Source organism: Felis catus, chromosome B2 (genome assembly GCF_018350175.1).
Source record: "Felis catus isolate Fca126 chromosome B2, F.catus_Fca126_mat1.0, whole genome shotgun sequence".
Classification (NCBI taxonomy): Eukaryota; Metazoa; Chordata; class Mammalia; order Carnivora; family Felidae; genus Felis; species Felis catus.
Window position 1 is genome coordinate 50,932,095 of NC_058372.1, and position 19,961 is coordinate 50,952,055.

The window sequence follows — 19,961 nt, forward strand, 5'->3', positions numbered from 1 at the left end:
TTAATGACCACTAACGGGAAACGGTGCCCATAGACTGCAGAGTCAGCTCTTCTTCAGGCCTTGCTCAAAGCGGATTCCCGGTCACATCTTCCGCGGAAAAAAAGCTCTAACCAACCGTTGCTACTGGCGATCAAGACGACGCTTTCACCTTTCACGCCTCCTAGCCCCGACAGTCGCAAGCCCCGCCTCCAGGGACGCCTGGAAAACTCGGACCACGGAGCAGGGAAGCTGGGGACCCGGAGCAACCGCGCGGCCGAGCTGAGCATGCTCGGAGGGCGGCTCGATAGCGGGAGGAAGCGGCGCGGGCGGCCGGCGCTGCACGCCGCGTCGTTGTTGTGATACAGCCCTCGCCACGTGACTGCGCCGGGCCCGCCTCCAGGCGCGCGGTGCCGCCTCCCCGTGACTCAGCACTTTGTGCCTGTTCTGTGCTAGAGGTCACTGCCGGGGATGCTGCTTGGGGCAAAGTTTCAGCCCTCCACTCCTGACACTCTCCCATCCCCCACACCCGGCTGCTGCTCCTAAGTGTTGCAGCAGCCATTTCAGACTCATTGGTTTTCGGGCCTCTTGAGTACGGAGGAAAAAAATCTATTTCCCTGTGGTCATGCCAGTTCCAATTTTCCCTGAGTCAGCAGCTCCGATGATAGCCTGGAGCTGACTGCCCAAAGATCAAACGAGGAAAGCAGAGGGACTTGTGCCTAAAGGTCTCTAAGGGAGAAATTTGCAGGGTCAGGCCGCTTTGCAGTCACCAGCCCCAGCCCTTACTGCTCTGTTTGGCTTGAACGTCCTCTAGATGGTATCCCGGCGGTCGCAGTAATTTACTCTTCATGGTGCACCTGCTTTATGCCGAGCACTTTGATCTAGAATCCATGGAACGATCCTGGTTGTTGCCATGTTTTATAGATAAGGCAACTGAGATCCAGTAATAGTAACAGGTAGTGGCTACTCAGGGATCTGAACTACAGTGCACTTAATACTACAACTCATAATCTGGGTGGAGCTGAAGGCCTCCTTCTGTGGGGCTCCTGTCTTCTTGATGCCACCTCCGCTAAGCCCTCCTCTCCTCTGACATTCCCTTTCCCCCCCAAAAACCTCTGTTCTGACGGTGAGGTGTTTAAGATTTTCTTGCTTTGTGTTTTAATTATTGGTAGAAACAACTAGTTGTTTCTCAACTCAAGTGCATACAGTACAAAATGCAAAAGATGCATAAAGGATTTTTTCCCTACCATCGCATTGTACTTGGAATTTGACTACATTGAAGTAATACCTCAGGGCTTTATCACAGAAGAGCAGTGCCTAAAAGACTGTGGTCTTCACCCTGGCTCAGGGGAGCATGCCCAGTCCTTCTAAGCAAAGTTGTGTTTGTTATCATCAGGGACACTTCCTTCTTCACCTGAGGTTTCTCTGCCAGCCTAAACATTCTCTGATGTCAATACCACTAAGTTAGTTGAAAAAGTGCATTTTTTTTTTGTATTGTGTAGTATTTCTAACACATGTTGCTGAGATATGTTACTGTCATTCTAAGTCGTCAAAACACTGAACCACCGTCAACTTGATTTTTAAAGCCGACTTTTAGTTCATACGGATTTTTCAAAAATAAAAATGTGCTTATTTTCATATAGTCACAAAAGGTTTGCTCCCTCAAGTGAGGCCTATATTAAGATGAGGAAGCTTGAATGTAAAGAAGATGGATAGGAGTCAATGGGGTGAAATTAAAGATGTGGGAATGAGAGAGGATGCCTTTAGAAGATCTCTCAGGAGACATGATGGAATCCAGGACACATGTGAAATGGTGAGGTTTTTCATAACAGTATCACGATCTTATCAGATGCTAGGGAAGCAGATAAGGAGGCCAAGATTGATGTGTTGGGACAGGGAAGGTAATAGCTCAGCCTAGTAGATTCACTCTCTTCACTGGAGTATGGTTAAAGAAACACAATTTTTTATTGCAGACATTTCCGAGCAAGCAGAAAAGTACAGAGGACATAGTGTAATGTACCTATTACCCATCTTCAGTACCACCACATAGCTAATCTCATCTCAGGTATTCACCCCCTCCCATTAATTTAAAGCAAATCTCACTGGCATCTGATCTCAGGTAGTTAGCTTTAAGTGACGAATGTAAAAGACAATTTGAGCAATTGGTACTGAGGGATGATCCAGGAAGATGAAAAGGAGAAAGCAATAGGCTAATCCCTTACTGGAAGTCAATTTCCTTCATCCTAAAATTGGAGACAGGTGATGTTATCCAATTGTTTTTATTCCAACTTTTCTAGCTATTGTTCTACATTAGGTGACCTTGCATTTGAAAACAAAACTAAAAAACCGTACTTGTCACATGTGGTATAAACTTTCACAGTGGCTGGCATGGGTAATTATTATTGTCAAAGGAGGCCCACTGTCAAATATGAGTAAGGTCTTTAAGGCATGTATTTATGTTTTTGAAGATTCCTATTTTTTCTTCCCATTGCACTCACCTTTATTCACATAGATGTAAGCTTCATTCTAGATTAGATAACACCAAATAATTGACCTTTGGCACACAGCAATTTGTGGATGATGAAATGTGAAAAAGTGCCAATCATAATTACACCTACGTGGAAAGGCAACTATACTGGATAGCAAGCAATTTTGCTTCAATAAGACATGTCCAAAAAGCAAAAACAAAAACAAAGGAATAACATAATTGTACTTCCGGGAGGTATTTTTCACACACGATACCCCCTGCTGCTGCTTATTTTAGTACTTTGTTATTTAATAGTTATTTTGAAGGGAAAAATCAACTCATCGAAAAACTGCCTATCCTACAATGCACGGGAGAGCCCCACACAAAGAACTATTCAACTCAAAATGTCAACAGTGTGAAGGTTGAGAAACCTTGGTCTACATGTATTAGGATTAACTCTAAATATTACATGGGTGCCTTTCTTTAAACATTTGTGACGGGCACCTGGGTGGCTCGGTGGGTTAAGCAGCTCAGGTCATGATCTCACGGTTTGTGGGTTCGAGCCCCGCATCCATCGGGCTCTGTAATGACAGAGCATGGAACCTACTTTCGGATTCTGTGTCTTCTCTCTCTGCCCCTCATCCACTCACACTCTGTTTCTCAAAAATAAATAAATGTTTATATGTAGCTATTGAATATACCACTAGTCTCCAGTGTGTTGATGGGGCCCATGATAAGAGGGAGTAAGGCCACTTCTTTATCTTGTTTCTCTTTTCCTTGTGGCCACTTCCTGATCTAGCCCTGGTCTACTCTCCTAGTCTTAGTTCTTGTCCATGTGAGACCAGTAATATATCAATATCAATATTAAAATTTTTTAATGTTTATTTGTGAGAGAGAGAGAGACAGAAACATGCACATGTGCATGCCCATGAACAGGGAGGTGGCAGAGAGGGAGAGAGAGAGAATCCAAAGCAGGCCTGGTGCTGTCAGAGCAGAGCTCTGTGTGGGGCTTGAACTCACGAACCATGAGATCACGACCTCAGCCAAAGTCAGATGCTCAACCAACAGAGCCACACAGATGCCCCACCAATATTAATATTAAACTGCAGAGTTCTTAGTGCCCTGCTTACATTTTTTAAAAATTCAGTTTTAAAGAATAAAAACTCATTAGGTCTTAGAAGCTCTGTTACTACTGGACAGAGAATATGGCATACCAGAAAAGTCTTGGCTTGAGTGTTAGAACTGATTTGGAATCCCAGCTCTGGCCCCTCTAGCTCCGTGACCTTGGGCAAACTCCTGTGCTTGAGTTTCATCATTTGTATAATGGGGGAAAGCGATACTTTGATGAGTGCTTGTAAAGACTGAAAATAACATGCGGAATATCTGACACATATAGTGGGGACGGGGAGGCTCACTGAATGGTACTTCTTTTTCATCAATTAAGGCAAGGTAGGAATTTTAGGAGACACAACATCACTACGTTCAAGTAGCAGTAAGCTCAGAAAATATCTTCCTGCCACAGATGTTTTCCGCTGTTGCAATGGTAAAAGGTTGCAGTTTCCTGGAAAGACACTCCCCTATTACTCAAAAGCTCAGCACCTGTAAAAGCCAGGGCCACTAAAAACCGTCTCTGGCACTTTAATTTTTAATATTTTGTGATGACAGCCAGTGTTTTCGCTGTAAGAATAGTTTAAGCAAACCTTCACTGGCTCTGCTACCTTCTCCCTCCCCAAATAGACACCTGTACAAAGTAGAGAACAGCTTGCTAGTCAGCAGTCGACTCCGTGGCCTTGGGTAGGAACGTTATGGAGCTATGCTTAAGGTTATCAGGCCACAGGGGCGCCTGGGTGGCGCAGTCGGTTAAGCGTCCGACTTCAGCCAGGTCACGATCTCGCGGTCTGGGAGTTCGAGCCCTGCGTCAGGCTCTGGGCTGATGGCTCAGAGCCTGGAGCCTGTTTCCAATTCTGTGTCTCCCTCTCTCTCTCTCTGCCCCTCCCCCATTCATGATCTGTCTCTCTCTGTCCCAAAAATAAATAAACGTTGAAAAAAAAATTAAAAAAAAAAAGGTTATCAGGCCACAGCTTATATATAAGGGGATGCCAGTAAGTTCACCAAAGACAGAGTTGCTATGAAGCATCACTTGGTGTGGACAGCTCTGCTCTGGCACAGTCCAACGGTCACCTTCAGAGGAGTGTTCAGCCAGGGAGATGGGCACGAGATAAACACATTGTTTTGCTTGTCCTTGATCTAGAGGAGGAAGGGGAACTAGTGATCAGGAAGATTCACATTTATCCCCCCACCCACACCCCCCTGCAAAACAAGGCAGAGCTTCCCAAAAAGCATGGTTTGGAATACTAATGTGCCCTAACTAGCAATGGGATACCAAAATGACATTCCCTTCAGCCTTTGCAATGGCAAAGCAGGACCTGATTTGGGTGGCCAGAGCCTTCTGGTCTGGTCACATCTCACTGTGGACAGCAACATTCTTTACAGTAAAAACATTCTCAGTTTCAAGGTGTGTAATGTTGTGAAAAAGGTTCGGGAAGATTTCTATGAGGTGTTAGCCCATTTTACAGAGGAGGAAGTGGAGGCTCACAGATTAGGAAGCACACTCAAAGGCTAGCCAGAGACTTGTAAATAGCAAGTAAACAGCAGAACTTGGATTTGATTCCAGGTCTCTTTGCCTTCAGAGTCCAAATTCATTCCACTTTCCCTCTCACTGCTGAAAACAAAACTCAATCATATGTATCAACAGTAACACTTAAATTTTGAATAGGCCTTTATGGCCTGCGATGTGCTTTGGCAGAAGAAATGGGGAGTTGAGGGGTGAACGAATGAACATTTCTCTTATACTTATACTGAATCGTTTCCACATACAGGGAACTAATCAGGGTTCACCTTGCCCTCAGCAAGGTCAGGGGCACAGTCCTGTAGTTGAGGGAATGTGTGATGGGGAAATTCACTAGGTTTTCTAAGTTGTAATTAGATTGCAATGGTCATAAAAACAGCTAAAACCTTGAATGTGAGAACGTGTCCTTGAAGATAGTATTATTATTGAAGTTAGAGTTAGGCACTATCTTCTAGTTTTCAAATAACTAAGACAGTTTTTTACAGATGTCTTCTAATACTTAAGAACACAGATGAAATATGTCCATAAACTAGCTGTGAAATTAGTACCAGTGTTGATCTGGGCTACAAAGAACTTTTGGAAGTTTGGACAATATATAAAGTTCTGTGATTATACAACTAAGGCAATTCTCTGCCAGTTGAACTAAATTTGTGTTTATTTAACAAATATGTACTACGTACCCACTCTGCACGGGTCCTGTTCTTGGTGCCGAAGATACTGGGTGAAAGGGAAGAGCAACATTTCTGTTTTCATGGAGCTTTCTTTCTAGAGTGAGAAGACGGACAATAAACAAGAATATAAACTCAGTAATTTTAGGTGTCATTATGAAGAAAATAATAAAGAGCACCTATTGTTTTTGTGATGATTTATGTGTGTCAGACTGGTTAGTTCTGCTAATGATTTAGCTATGAGTGCTGTGATTTGTACCCTGAAAAAGACACCAGCCCTGGAGAATTTCCCTTTGCTCAGGCTGGGGATAAAATCTCTCAGTTGAAGAATTTTTCCCCCTTTATCTTCAGGTAGGGCATACAGCTTACTTCTTAGATGATTTCAAAATGAGGTAATCAGTGAGGAATGCTATTGAAAGATAGATGCTTTAGTTAACCTTTGATAGTCTCTGGTTTCTGTTATGAATCTACAGACCTTAGAAGCATAATATTTAAAACAGTATGTAAAATCTGAAGGGTTTATGAGAGATTTATAACGGGATTTATTCAGTAAGTCAAAATTGTGTCAAAATGTCAAGGAATATTTGATTTGACGTTAAACTGACTGGACTTGTTACATGATTAGGGTTTTATTTTTTCAAACGTTACTTGGGGATGAAAATGATAATTGATAGCATACCTTTGCTAACATTACACAATCCTATTCTGCAGGCAGACCATATTGATAAAAAGTTCCTAGCGCAGATGGTGGAATGCTTTAGTATTTAAAGCTAAAGAGGAAAAGTGCAAATAATCACATTTTTCAGAAATTTGGTACATTTGATGATGCCAGATTTGTAAGATATAAATAATCTAATCCATACTCAGTATATTACACCCAAAGTGGCTTATGAATCCTATTTTTGTCCTTGTAAGAAAACAATATAAATTCTGCTTGAAGATGGCATCCTCAATAAGAGTTTTCTCTCTTTTATCTATTCAAAATTTTTCTAGATGGGGGGGGGGGCACATGGCTGGCTCAGTCAGTAGAGCACCTGACTCTTGATCTCAGGGTTGTAAACTTGAGCCCCATGTTGGATGTAGAGCTTACTTAAAAAAAATAAAATCTTTAAAAAAAATTCTAGATGTAAAAAAGGAGATTCAGGGTCATCGCTTTTTAACTAAAATAACATGACTTGAGGTTTCCAAGTTTTAGTTTTCAAGTTATGGCTAGTTTATACAGTTTTGACTGTTTTATATTCAGATGATTATATGGTAGTTTGTTTAAAAGGCAAAAACATGCCAACGTAAGCCAGCAAATATTTACTTGAACATTTAAAGTCTGTTACCAGCTCAGTTCAGCTAATGTGTTGTTGCATTATTGATAAAAGCCAGCTTTCTTTTAATTGTACTTAGGACACTGCAGAAATAATAAAAAACAATGGCTATTATGTTTCATTTTCTCTGAGGCTTGTAGTTCATTAATGTCATTACTATTGCATTCCCGAGTCCCAGGGGAAGGACACAAAAACTGATGCAGATTATGAGAAGTTACCAGAAAATGGGAGAGAGGAAGAAAGAACAGAGGGAAAAATGAAAGAAAGAAGAAAACGATAATAAGAAGGAAAGGAAAGAAAACAGGAACAGCATGGGTTAGTGTCTTAGATTCCTGACGTACCGGCTCATTATGATTCATTCACTCATTCCTTCAAATATTCATGTGATAGTGATATTACTTTGGGCAGATAAATTAATTTCTTCACCTGGGTTCTGGAAGAAAGAAAGATTAAGAAAAAAAAGTAAGAGGGGGTGCCTGGGTGGCTCATTCGGTTAAGCCTCCGACTCTTGATTTCTGCTCAGGTCATGATCTCACCAGTCACGGGATGAGCCCTGTGCCGGGCTCTGCGCTGAGCGTGGAGCCTGCTTGGGATTTTCTCTGTCTCCTCTTTCTCTCTGCCTCTCTCCCGCTCATGCTCTCTGTCTCTCTCTCAAAAAAATAAATAAATAAACATAAAAAAAAAAAAAAGTAAGAGAAGAAACTGGTGGAAATGATCATAATTCCAGCCCTGGTTCATCATCATTGTGAGGGTAAACAACATAACATATATGAAAGTGCTTTGAAAAAATTCTCTATCGAAGAATATTCTCTATAGGTACTATTAATAAGAGGCAAAGGCCCATTCACCATCTAAAACTGTGTTGGAGGTTTTGCAAGTGGCCTTCCAGATGGACTCAGGCCCCAAAGCATAGACAGTAAGATGGACATCTTTTATCTTGTGAGAAAAGCGTGCAGAGTGTCCAATACTCAAGCTGAGTGTATGAGGGTATGGTAGGAACAGAACAATGTCTCTTCAATGGCCTATGGTAAAATAAAATTAAAAAAAAAAAACACACTATAGCTTTACATATTTAAGATATGATACCTTATTGTTTGGGAAGAAATTTGGTCGATGATTCATTCTACAAAACAGGAAAAGATCAAGGCAGCTGATTCATCCAACTCAAGGCCAGGATCAGATAATTATGGAGGCTGCATTCCATTGACGGAGGCCATAGTGTGGGTTGGTCACTACGTGCACACTCTTAAGTGTCCTTAATTGTAACATTTAATTGTAACAATATGAGGTGGGCAACAGTATCTCCAGTTGAAAAATTTGAGGATTTAAGCCTACTTGTAAAGTGACATAGCTAGTAAATGGCAGAATCTAAATTCAAATCCAGGTGTTCACCACCTCGCTTCTCCCTTTCAGTTCTCTAGGCATCCCTCTGCCACCTGCTCTTCCCCAATTCCGTAGGAGAACAGAGGTCCCAGGCCCAGGGACCTCCTGCAAAGTCAGCTGTTAGTTCTGAGGACACTGAGGTCAGGGACCTTTCTTTCCCCAGCCCTTCCCCATTTGCTGTAGCATTTCTGGAGAGTGTGGGCATTTCCTCCTCATTTCTTGTGGTGATGGCATCCATCTGGTTGCTTCAGTTTCCGCATCAGTTTCCTGCTTCTCAGTGATGGTCTAGTTCCGGTAGTCAGGGACTACTTTGCGGGGATTAACAGAGGAGCTGGGAAGGGTGAGGGTTCACTAAAAAGAGGCAGGTAGAGTAATAAAGTAAGGGTACTGAGGAAATATGAATAGATCTAATGAATATTTATTAAGTGCCTACTAGGTGCCAGGTATGGTGCTAGGTGCTTGAACAAAAAGGTGAGCAAAAGGCATGGTAGTTCCTTCACAGTTTACAGCCATACTGGGTAGGAAGAGACTGGTGTTAAATAAAGAGCCATATGAATTAATGCATAATTTAAAATTATTGTGCTTTACGACAGTAAAAGAGTGTCATGACAGAGGATAAGGGGAGGAGGACATAGTTTAGATGGGTCAGGGGGTGGCTGTTTCAGGAAAGGCCTCTCTGGGAAAGTGACATTTAAAACAACATGTTTATCAACTGAATACTGAAATACTTGTATTGTTGAGGATTTCAGAGTAATAAAATTATTAACCTCTGATGAAAGTTACAGGAAATAGTAGGGAATACTTTTACTTTTATTACACACACAAACTTTTCCTACAGCTTTTATTTATTTATTTTTATTTATTTATTTTAAATGTTTATTTTTGAGAGAGAGCACAAGTGCGGGCGGGGCAGAGAGAGAAAGAGGGAGACACAGAACCTGAAGCAGGCTCCAGGCTCTGAGCTGTCAGCACAGAGCCTGATTCGAGGCTTCAACTCGGGAACTCCGGATCAGCAAGGTTATGACCTAGGCTGAAGTCGGACACTTAACCAACTGAGCCATCCAGGTACAATCTATAACTTTTAAAAGTAAATTGCAGCTGGTGGCAAGTATTTCTACTAAGACGTAATTACACATTTTCAGAAACGATTATTGTCTTTGTATCTCCTGGAATAAACCATGATAATCACCATTTTTACAGATAAAATAACTATTGTGTTGTGAAGGGATTTTTTTTTTCCTCATATCCCCCAAGTAATCAAAGTTTACTCCTTTCTATACACGTAACAGAAATTCTATTCTCTCCATTTAATAGGTCTGTTTTGGGGCGCCTGGGTGGCGCAGTCGGTTAAGCGTCCGACCTCAGCCGGGTCACGATCTCGCGGTCCGTGAGTTCGAGCCCCGCGTCAGGCTCTGGGCTGATGGCTCAGAGCCTGGAGCCTGTTTCCGATTCTGTGTCTCCCTCTCTCTCTGCCCCTCCCCCGTTCATGCTCTGTCTCTCTCTGTCCCAAAAATAAATAAAAAACGTTGAAAAAAAATTTTTTAATAGGTCTGTTTTAATATTAACATTCTACAATTTGTGGGCTACCTCTCATTACCTCTCATTTTTAAGTCTTAGGTAAGCACATAGTGTTTTGTGCCCAGTATAATGTTACTTAAATACTTATTTAGGATACACCTACATTTTCATAGAGAATAAAGTGATGAAATTTTAGCAACCTTTAATGGTGACCAAATAAAACACTTTGAAAGCTTTTAGAAAGTATATAATAAAATATGTATTTTCCCCCTTTTTGGGATATAAATTATTCGCCTTGTTTTCTATTGAAAGTTACTGCTTAAATAGCTTACGTTAAAAAAAAAAGTTATCTTAATTAGTGGGAAAGACTTAATCAAAATCTTTTACAATCCATCCTTCCCTCTACGCAACGACTTTGTGCAAAACCATACATGTTTATTTCAAAATGTAAAAGTAATGTTTGTAAAGAATCTCACCATCATCAAAGCATTAAAAGCATTTACTTGCTGAGTAACAGGAAAGTTTGTTAAATAGTATAAATAACAAATTTCCTCAGTTCTGATTCTTATTTTTTATAATTTATGATTTCTGAGTTCAAGATTTATTTTATAATCATTTGAAACAGGGTGCTGTTGAAAAAACCACGAGACTCCGAACAGAAGTGAGGCAAGATTTTATTCACGGCCAGGCCAAACCTGATCTCCTGATCTTAAGGAGAAAAGTGCAGAGAACGGCCCTGAACAAAGGTAGCAGTGAGCTTATATGGATTTTAGCAAGTCAGAATACGTCGTTATTTAGTTAACCAATTACAATTTACAACATTTCATGGTAGCCAATTATATTGTGACATAAAGACGTTAGTTTTGGCGGGAACCTATCAATTTAAAGGTCTTTGTCCTAAGAGGGTTTAAAATGACCAATCATAGTTAGACACCTGAGATGCTGTAGGGCAGTGAGTAAGTGACTTTTTACATGTTGGTCTTGCCTAGGCCAGATCTTGGTAGAGGGGGTGGTGGAGCGTTTTGCATCCTAAGTTATCTGTTTAGTAAGCAGGCGAGGTCACAGAAGTGAGATAGGGCGGTTAGTAATTTCCGATAACCCTAATAGGGAACTACATAAGCTTTTGTCTCAATTATTCATGAAAGGTGTGTTTAAGCCAAACTTATATACAATAAGCTTTCTGATATCTTATAAGTTGACCTATTACACATTGTATATGATCGATGTTATAGGTAGGGTTAAAAAAGTATTTTTCCAAGAAAAAAAGAAAACTTATTTAAATCGATGGCGCAGCTGACAACTAATGGCATCTTAGAACTGGCAAAATATAGTGTGAGGTACATACTGGTGTCAAAAAGCAAGTCTTGACTTCACCCATCTGGATTATATGCAAAATGAAATACCATTCAATTTTAATACCCAACTTACCACAGTTCTTCTGCTGCATGAATGTCAGAACATGGCAAACTGGAATCAACTGTTGCCACTGGAACAGACTGCTTCTACTGGAAGAAAGGAGGGCTGGTGTGCTGGTAATGTTTCCCTTTAAATTTTTCGGTTCTTTAAAACCTGGCTAGCTATTCCTTAATTATGCTAAATCCTCTCTGTCAACCATGGCTGTGTGTTTCTGCCTCTTGCCTGGACTCCAACTGATACACATCATTTCCTATCCCTCTGGCTTCTCTCCACCACTGTGTTGTTAGCATCTGGAGTTTGAGTTCTACATTATTAAACAAACTATATATATATATATATATATATATATATATATATATATATATATATGTATATATATATGTGTGTGTGTATATATATATATACATATATATGTATATATATGTGTGTGTGTATATATATATATATATATTTGTATTTTTAAATTTTTCTCTGTTTATTTTTTGAATAAAAAATGGGGACCTGCATTTCATCTATTTCAGACAAAAAAATTTTTTTTTGACAACTTTTTCAGTTAACAACTTTGTCACTGTATCACTGGCATACGACAAACTATACATATTTAAAGTGTACATTTTGATAAGTTTTAGTATATGCATACAGTTGTGAAATCACCACCATAATGAAGATAATGAACATATTTATCACCTCCAAAAGTTTTCTTTTGCTCTTTTGTAATCATGCTCTCACACCCTTCCCTGCCTTTCTTCCCCATCTCTAGGCAACCACTGATCTGCTTCTTATCACTACAGATAAGTTACACTTTCTAGAATTTTATATAAATGGGTCAAACAGTATGTACTCTTTTATTTTGTCTTGTTTATCATTATTAGTTTGTAGCTTGTTCATGTTATTGTATGTATCAATAGTTCATTCCTTTGTATTGCTGACTAGTATTCCATTATATGAACTGCCGCAAGTTACTTATCCATTTACCTGTTAATGGACATTTAGATTGTTTCCAGTTTGGGCTATTGCCAGTAAATTTGCTAGGAACATTCAAGTACAAGTCTCTGTTGTTGTTGTTGTTATTTATAAAGAGCAATGTTTTTTAAGTTTATTTGTTTTTTAGAGAGAGTGAGAGTGGGCATGGGTGTGCATGCACATCAGTGAGGAAGGGGCAGAGAAAGAGGAGGCAGAGAATCCCAAGCAGGCTCCTGGCTATCACAGCAGAGCCTGATGTGGGGCTGGAACTCACAAACCACAAGATCATGACCTGAACCAAAGTCAAAAGTCCAATGCTTCACTGACTGAGCCACCCAGGCGCCCCTCAGGTACAAGTCTTTGAATGAATGTAAACTTTCTTTTTCCTTGGACAACGTGTTGGAGTGGAATGTCTGGTTAGATGGTAGGTTTATGTTTAACTTCTTAAGAAACAGCCAAGCTAGTTCTCAAAGTTGTTGAACCACTTCACAACCCAACCAGAAGCATAGGGGAGTTCTAGTTCCTCCAAATTCTTGGCAACACTTGGTATGGTTAGTGTTTGGAGGTATTTCATTATGGTTTTAATTTGCATTTCCCTAATGACTAATTGTGTTGAGCGTCTTTTTCATGTGCTTATTTGCCATCCATATATATTCTTTGGTGAAGTGTCTGCTCAAGATAGACCATATTTGGAGCCATAAGACAAGTCTCCATAAATTTAAAAGGATTCAAGTCATACAAAGTGCGTTTTCAGGCCACAATGGAATTAAATTTGAAATCAGTAACAGAGTGATGTCTGGAAAACCCTTAAATATTTGGATCCAGTGTTGCTGTTAAAAAATCTGATGCCTGTCTGATTTTTGTAACTTTGTAGGAGATATGCTCTTTTTGTCTGGAAGTTCTCAGAATTTTCTCTTTCTCTTTCATGAGCTTAAATTTTCCAAGACCGTATCTGAGTTCTTACTTTTTCTTATTGGGCACTCAATTCTTTGCCTTTGAGTTCTTTCATCTCCCTTTAATTCAGGGATATTTATTTTTATTATTTCCTTTAACATTTTTCCCTCCCTTTATTTTTTTCTCCTTTTGGAGTCCTATTTTCCATATGTCAGCTTGTCTACTTTTATCTCTATATTTATTTCTATAATTATCTCTTATCCCATTTTTTCTCTGCCTTCTGGGAGATTACCTCAGTCTGCTCTTGCAATTTTATAATTTATTCTGTGGCTATGTTCAGCTTGCTATTTATTCCACCTACTATTCTTTCTTTCAAGATATATATATTCTTTCAAGATATATATATATATATGTATATATATATATATATATATACTTTTCATTTGGATCTCTTTGTGACTTTTTCTTGCTTCATATTACCAATATCTTTTTTTTAATGTTTATTTATTTATTTTGAGAGAGAATGCAAGCAGGCAGAGGCAGAGAGAGGGAGACAGAGAATCTGAGCAGCCTCCAGGCTCTGGGCTGTCAGTGCAGAACCTGATGCGGGGCTCAAACCTACGAACTACAAGATCAGGACATAAGCCGAAGTTGGATGCTTAACAGACTGAGGCACCTAGGTGCCCCTTTATTACCAATATCTTTTTCTTAACTTTGGTTGTGCTTATTTTACATTCTTACTCTGCTTGTTCCAGTTTTTCTGCTTGATACGATATATGTTGTTCAGTTTGTGGTGTTCGCTCTGTAGTGGTTCTAACCTCAGGTATTTCAGGCTGTAAGCTGTATTACCAAGGCTCAGGCCTCAGTTTACGGCTCTTTTGTGATTTTGAGTGGTTAGAAGATGAGCCCCAAGGCACAAAGCCCTGGACACCAGAACTGTGATTAACCACTCATCTGTTCTTCAACAAGCATTCCTCTGGCCAGAATCCTCCTCTAAAGTATTAAAAGGGAGAAGACCATGATCTCACATGTGATCTACTATCCCTTAGGCAGGCTTGCTGAGGATGTGTGAGAGTGAGTGAGCCTCTCCCACACCCCTTACCCTTACGAGGCTATTGTTGCTGCCTTCTGACTCAAGGCGGTCCTGAGATAGGCAGGGATCCAAAGGATCAGAGAAAGGCAGAGCAGAATGTGGCCGGGCTCTCTTTACCTGATACTCCACCTCTGCATGTGTCTTCACCCAAGGTTTATGATGGACTTTAGTCTCCCCAGGGATTTCTTAGTTTTTAAGATCAATACATTCCTGTCTCTTCTGTCGTTTCCCCAGAGCTAATTCCCTGTGGCCTGCGCCTGGTAAACATCTTGTCTGTATTTCATGGGTTGTCACTGGGGGATAGGTTACTGAGAGATTTTGAATTTTGCTGTAAGGAAATTAATCTTGGGATGCTGGTGGCTCAATCGGTTAAGTATCCAGCTCTTGGTTTCAGCTCAGGTCATGATCTCACAGTTCGTGGGTTTGAGCCCCACATCGGCTTCGCACTGGCAGTAAGGAGCCTACTTGGGATTCTCTCTCCTTCTCTCTGCCCCTCCCCCCCCCACACATACTCTCTCTCTCTCAAAATAAATAAATAAACTTAAATAAAAAAGAAAATTAATCTGGTAGCAAAGTGAAATAAAAGGAGGAAGCAAACAATTACTAGTATAGGTAAGCAGTAATGAGGTTTGAATTGATAGTTTGTATGTTGAAATGAAAAGACATTTTTTTCTGTGTAAATGATTTGTTAGTTGAGCCCAAACTTGAAGAAGCTGCTGTTTTATTTTATTTATTTATTTATTTATTTATTTATTTATTTATTTATTTGAGTGAATTGCAAACTAAGCCCTGGGAGAAATTCAAGATGTTACAGTGAAAAAGGAAGCTAAGTGAGACCAGATTGGAGAGCAAATTGTTATTATTTAAAACTTATGGACCACCCTGGATATGCTAAGTTTTATTTAAGGAAATACTGAAACACGATCCCTACCGTTTAACAACTAACATTTTCAGGAAACGTATACCACATTTCTATGTGTGTTTTACTGCACCCACTGCCAATATTTAAACTTGTTTAATTTGAGGAATTTCCTCTTCTTAGTTTTCTTTCCCTCAATTTTTTTTTTGAGAGTTGTTCCCTTTCTTTTTTTTTTTTTCCATAAAAATTGAGACTATGAACAGATGTCATTGTATATGTTCATATTCTTGGGTTGAAAGTTAGCAATTAAGACACTATCTTTATGCTATGATTCTTCATAAAGCAGGCTAGATGGAGAATTTTTTACCTCCTTGCAACTTTTCAGTGTGTTTGGCCTTCCACTCAATAGTAAAAAAATGGTCTATTTTTATTTTAGACGAAAAGAAAAGAAATTAGTTTGAATAACAGCATGAAAAATTTATGTTAATGATAAACATGAAAAATGTTCAGTCTTAAGTCAGACAAACAATTTTTTGTTTTGTTTTTGTTTTTGGACTATCAAACTGCCCCAGAATTATATAGAAAAAGATCTTGGCAGTAAGAAGTCTCATAAAATGCTGATGAGAACATAACTGCCGACCATACTTATACACACAGCTATAACTGCCTCTGTGTAGCAGGAGAGCCCCACCCCCACCCCATCGCATATACCAGTGCCTCTTAAACTTCAGCATGCATCAGAATCACCCAGACAGCTTGTTAAAACATGGATTGCTGGACCCCACCCCAGAATTCTGATTCAGTAAGTCTAGGGTGATGCCTGAGAACTTGCATTTTTAACAAGTTCCTAGGTTACAGTGACACCTATAGTCCAGGACCAACTTCAAGAACCACTGCCATCTATTAGCTCAATCCTGGCTGTAATGTCGCTGGAGATATTTAAAAGAACACTGTTGCCAGGGGCCGTGGCTGGCTCAGTCGGTAGAGCAGGTGACTCTTGGTCTTGCGGTTGAGAGTTTGAGCCCCTCATTGGGTGTAGAGATTACCTAAAAATAAAATCTTAAAAAACAACAAGAAAAGGAATACTACTGCCAAAAACTACCATTGTTGAGGTCTACTCTCAGGGATTTTGATTTAATTGGTTGGGAGTGGGGCCTGGACATCTATCTTTTATAAAAGTTCTTCGGGAGATTCTAAGGCACCCTTAGCATTGAGAAGCACTGCCACATACTCATTCTCCAACCAGCATCCAGAGGAACTCATATAGCTGCTGTTCTACTTCCATTCAAGCCTTTAACCTTAAGGTTTTATAAAAGTATTTTCATTTAAATTGGTCTGCTCATTGGTTCTGGTCACCAGCAAAACCCAAGTCATTATTTACCTTCTCCCTTACTCTTACTAGTTCAGCTGTGAATTCTCTCTTCTGGTTCAGTCTCCCCTTTCTCTTCTCCCCTCTCCTCCATCTCTCTCATTTTCCTGTTGCTTCCTCTAGTGTTCTTCACTAACAATTTCGTCTATGCTCTCAGGCTTTCTACCATTGTTTCCCTTGGTCTCCTTGCCTACCTGTAGACTGGCTTGTTTCTGATGACAGTACTTCCCTGCAGCCCTTTCAAATGCAGGCTGCTAGCTTTCCCACATTCCCTGGGTGTTGGAATCTGGACACCAGTTTGCAGTCTTTTTCCCATTTCACTGCAGCTTCCAGACATTTACTCCTCAACTCTTATGTAAATTTCTTGTGCCTCTGAGGTTAATGCTATCTGGCTATGCCATCTGCCTCTTACATTGCTGTCCACCAACCTCCTTGTCTCTCTATTCATTCACTAAAGTTTGGGCACCTGGCTCTCAGCCTTTGCTTCAACCTTACACCCTGCCATCACCCTAGGAGACGTCTGCATCCACGTGGATGACCATCTGTCACTCTGGCATCTTCAGTCTTTGGTCTCCTCATTTTCCATGAGCTTTTCCTTGACCCTATCTTCCCATCCAATGTCACTGTTATGCTTTGGGCCTTTGCCATCATGAAGAGCTCACCATCTGTGAATTACTGTCTTCCATCATTCCAGCCCATAGTCAACCACCTAATATCATAATCATAAGAAGCTTATCCAGAATAGGATTTTTTTAATTTTTTTTTCAACATTTTTATTTATTTTTGGGACAGAGAGAGACAGAGCATGAACGGGGGAGGGGCAGAGAGAGAGGGAGACACAGAATCGGAAACAGGCTCCAGGCTCTGAGCCATCAGCCCAGAGCCCGATGCGGGGCTCGAACTCATGGACCGCGAGATCGTGACCTGGCTGAAGTCGGACGCTTAACCGACTGTGCCACCCAGGCGCCCCCAGAATAGGATTTAATTCTCTCTTTTTAGAGGAAGGCCCTGCACGTGGGTACACAACTGGGCACATGTTGCTGATAAAGAGGCAAATAAAATCTTACATTATTTAAAATTGATGAACTTGTGTACCTAGTATGTGAAATAATGAAATTCAGAAGCCTATTTAAATGAACTTAAATTCTTTTTTTTTTTAATGTTTATTTATTTTGACAGAGAGAGAGAGAGAGCAGGGAAGGGGCAGAGAGAGAGAAACCCAAGCAGGTTCTGCACTGTCAGCACAGAGCCCGATGTAAGGCTCCATCCCACAAACCATAAGATCATGACCTGAACCAAAATCAAGAGTCAGATGCTTAGCTGACTGAGCCACCCAGGCGCCCCTCAGATTCTCTTTTTTTTAGGAAAAAGTAATCTGTTATAAAAGGAGACTCTTTTTGGGGCTTTCTACACAGAAACCTGAAATGGGTAATATATGGCCCTAGGCATCCTAAACTGCCTTACCCAGATACCTCAAAGTTTTACCCCTGACACTTTATCCTTAAGCTAGAGATAGGTAACATTATTGTTATGTTTTTCTCAGATATTTAGGTTTTACAGTGAAAAAGTTTCAGATGCCTTTTGAAAAGGTTATGGGCCTTATACAAGGAATCAGCTTTCTATCAAAGCATGATTCACAACATGATTCTGCGATATGTATTAAGAATATTACAAATGTTTATACCCTTGGACATTTAAAAAATTATTTTATTTTTTTAAGTTTATTTATTTATTTTGAGAGAGAGAGAGAGAGAGAGAGAGAGAGAGAGAGAGAGAGAGAGAACAAGCAAGTACAAGCAGGGGAGGGGCAGAGAGAGAGGAAGAGAGAGAATCCCAAGCAGGCTCCGTGCTGTCAGCACAGAGCCAGACACAGAGCTTGAACTCACAAACCACGAAATCACGACCTGAGCTGAAATCAAGAGTCAGATGCTCAGTCTATTGACTGAACCACCCAGGCACCCCATACCCTTGGACATTTTTATGGGCAGAGGGAACACAGGATAGGGAGGCAGGGACACATGCAGGCGGGTCCCTTCTATTTATTTCATTCCTTCAGTAAGGGATGTGTGGAAAGGGAGATTGCTTCCCATCTTTTCATCGGGCATAAAACAATGTACAGTGATCTTGAAATTCAGTTCTCTCCAGAGCTATCATTCTCGGTTGGGAAGAAGTTCAGGGATGTTGCAAGGAGACATGTTGACTTATTTATCTACGAACACACTTTGGACTATTTTTTAGTATCTCTGTGTCACTGGCTCAGGGTGTTTTGTTTTCCTACTTTTTATGTGTGCATAAGGTCTGGATAGTTTGGCTGGCGATGATGGGAAATGAGAGTAGCCTGAAGGGAATGGGTAAGGCACAGCTGATAATTATTCTCTGATAGAGACAGGCATACTCTGGCCCAGGTACAGATATTGGGTGCACAGAAAGATAGCAGATACAGTGGGACAGTGAAAACAGCAGAAGACCAGAAATCAGAAAATTCAGAGTAAGGATTTTTTGACTTAATAGCCTTGTGACTTGAGACCGTTTGCTTAGTTTTTCTGAGCCCCGATTTCCTTACCTGTAAAATGGGGATTGGAGTGTCTCTTTTCCTTTCCTCACAGGGTCGTTGTGAGGATGAAATAAATCACTTAATGTGTGTGAAAGTGCTTTCACAATAGTAAAGTACTACAGAATAAAGGTAAGGTGTTCTTGGAGGGTGGGGCGTGGTACTCTCCTGAGCTCAGAGGCGAATTTGAAGATAAGTAGATAAACTGACTTGCGAAATCTGTGAGGCTGACATGTTAGCAATGATCGATTATAAACTTTCAAAAACGGCTGATGGACGCCTGGGTGGCTCAGTCAGTTAAGCGTCCGACTCTAGATTTCGGCTTAGGTCATGATCTCACGGTTTGTGAGTTGCAGTCCTGGATCAGGCTCTGCACTGACAGTGTGGAGCCTGCTTGGGACTCTCTCTCTCTCCCTCTCTCTCTCTGCCCCTCCCCAGCTCACTCTCTCTCTCTCTCTTTCTCAAAGTAAGTAAATAAAAACTTTAAAAAAATGGTCAAGATAAGTTGCAGTTTGGGGAATTATAAAATGATTGAGTGAAGATGAAGAAAATATCAGAAATTTAGTATATTAAGAAGTACCTCTAATTTTGAAAATATGCTGCATAGTTAAGCTACATCAAATGTTTTACTATCCAAATAAAAACACATATAAGCCCTTTCATAAGACCTTTTTCTTTTAGAATAATGATTTCCCGATTAAAAAATATTCCCTAGATCCTAGTTAGATGTAGGAATGGTTTAGGTGTTCTACTTTACTTATCAAGAATAATCTTTTATAATTTACTTAAAACAATCAAACAAACAATAATCAAGCAAAAAGCAAAAGTCGATTCCAAAATCCTCAATCATAATCACATT

General features: G+C 40.2%; 1 protein-coding gene across 8 annotated transcripts in view; it reads right to left on the reverse strand.

The window, feature by feature from the left end:
* Positions 1-7,397: 7,397 nt before the first annotated feature.
* Positions 7,398-19,961, reverse strand: part of KLHL31 (kelch like family member 31) — a 124,692-nt gene continuing 112,128 nt past the window's right edge. For 7 of the 8 annotated variants that reach the window (XR_006597840.1, XR_006597839.1, XR_002157150.2 and 4 more), the window contains one exon: positions 7,398-7,489. The gene's annotated coding sequence lies outside the window, so the exon portion shown is untranslated. Of the gene's footprint in view, positions 7,490-11,385; positions 11,463-19,961 lie in introns of all 8 variants that reach the window. The other variant, XR_002157152.2, reaches the window with a different exon arrangement.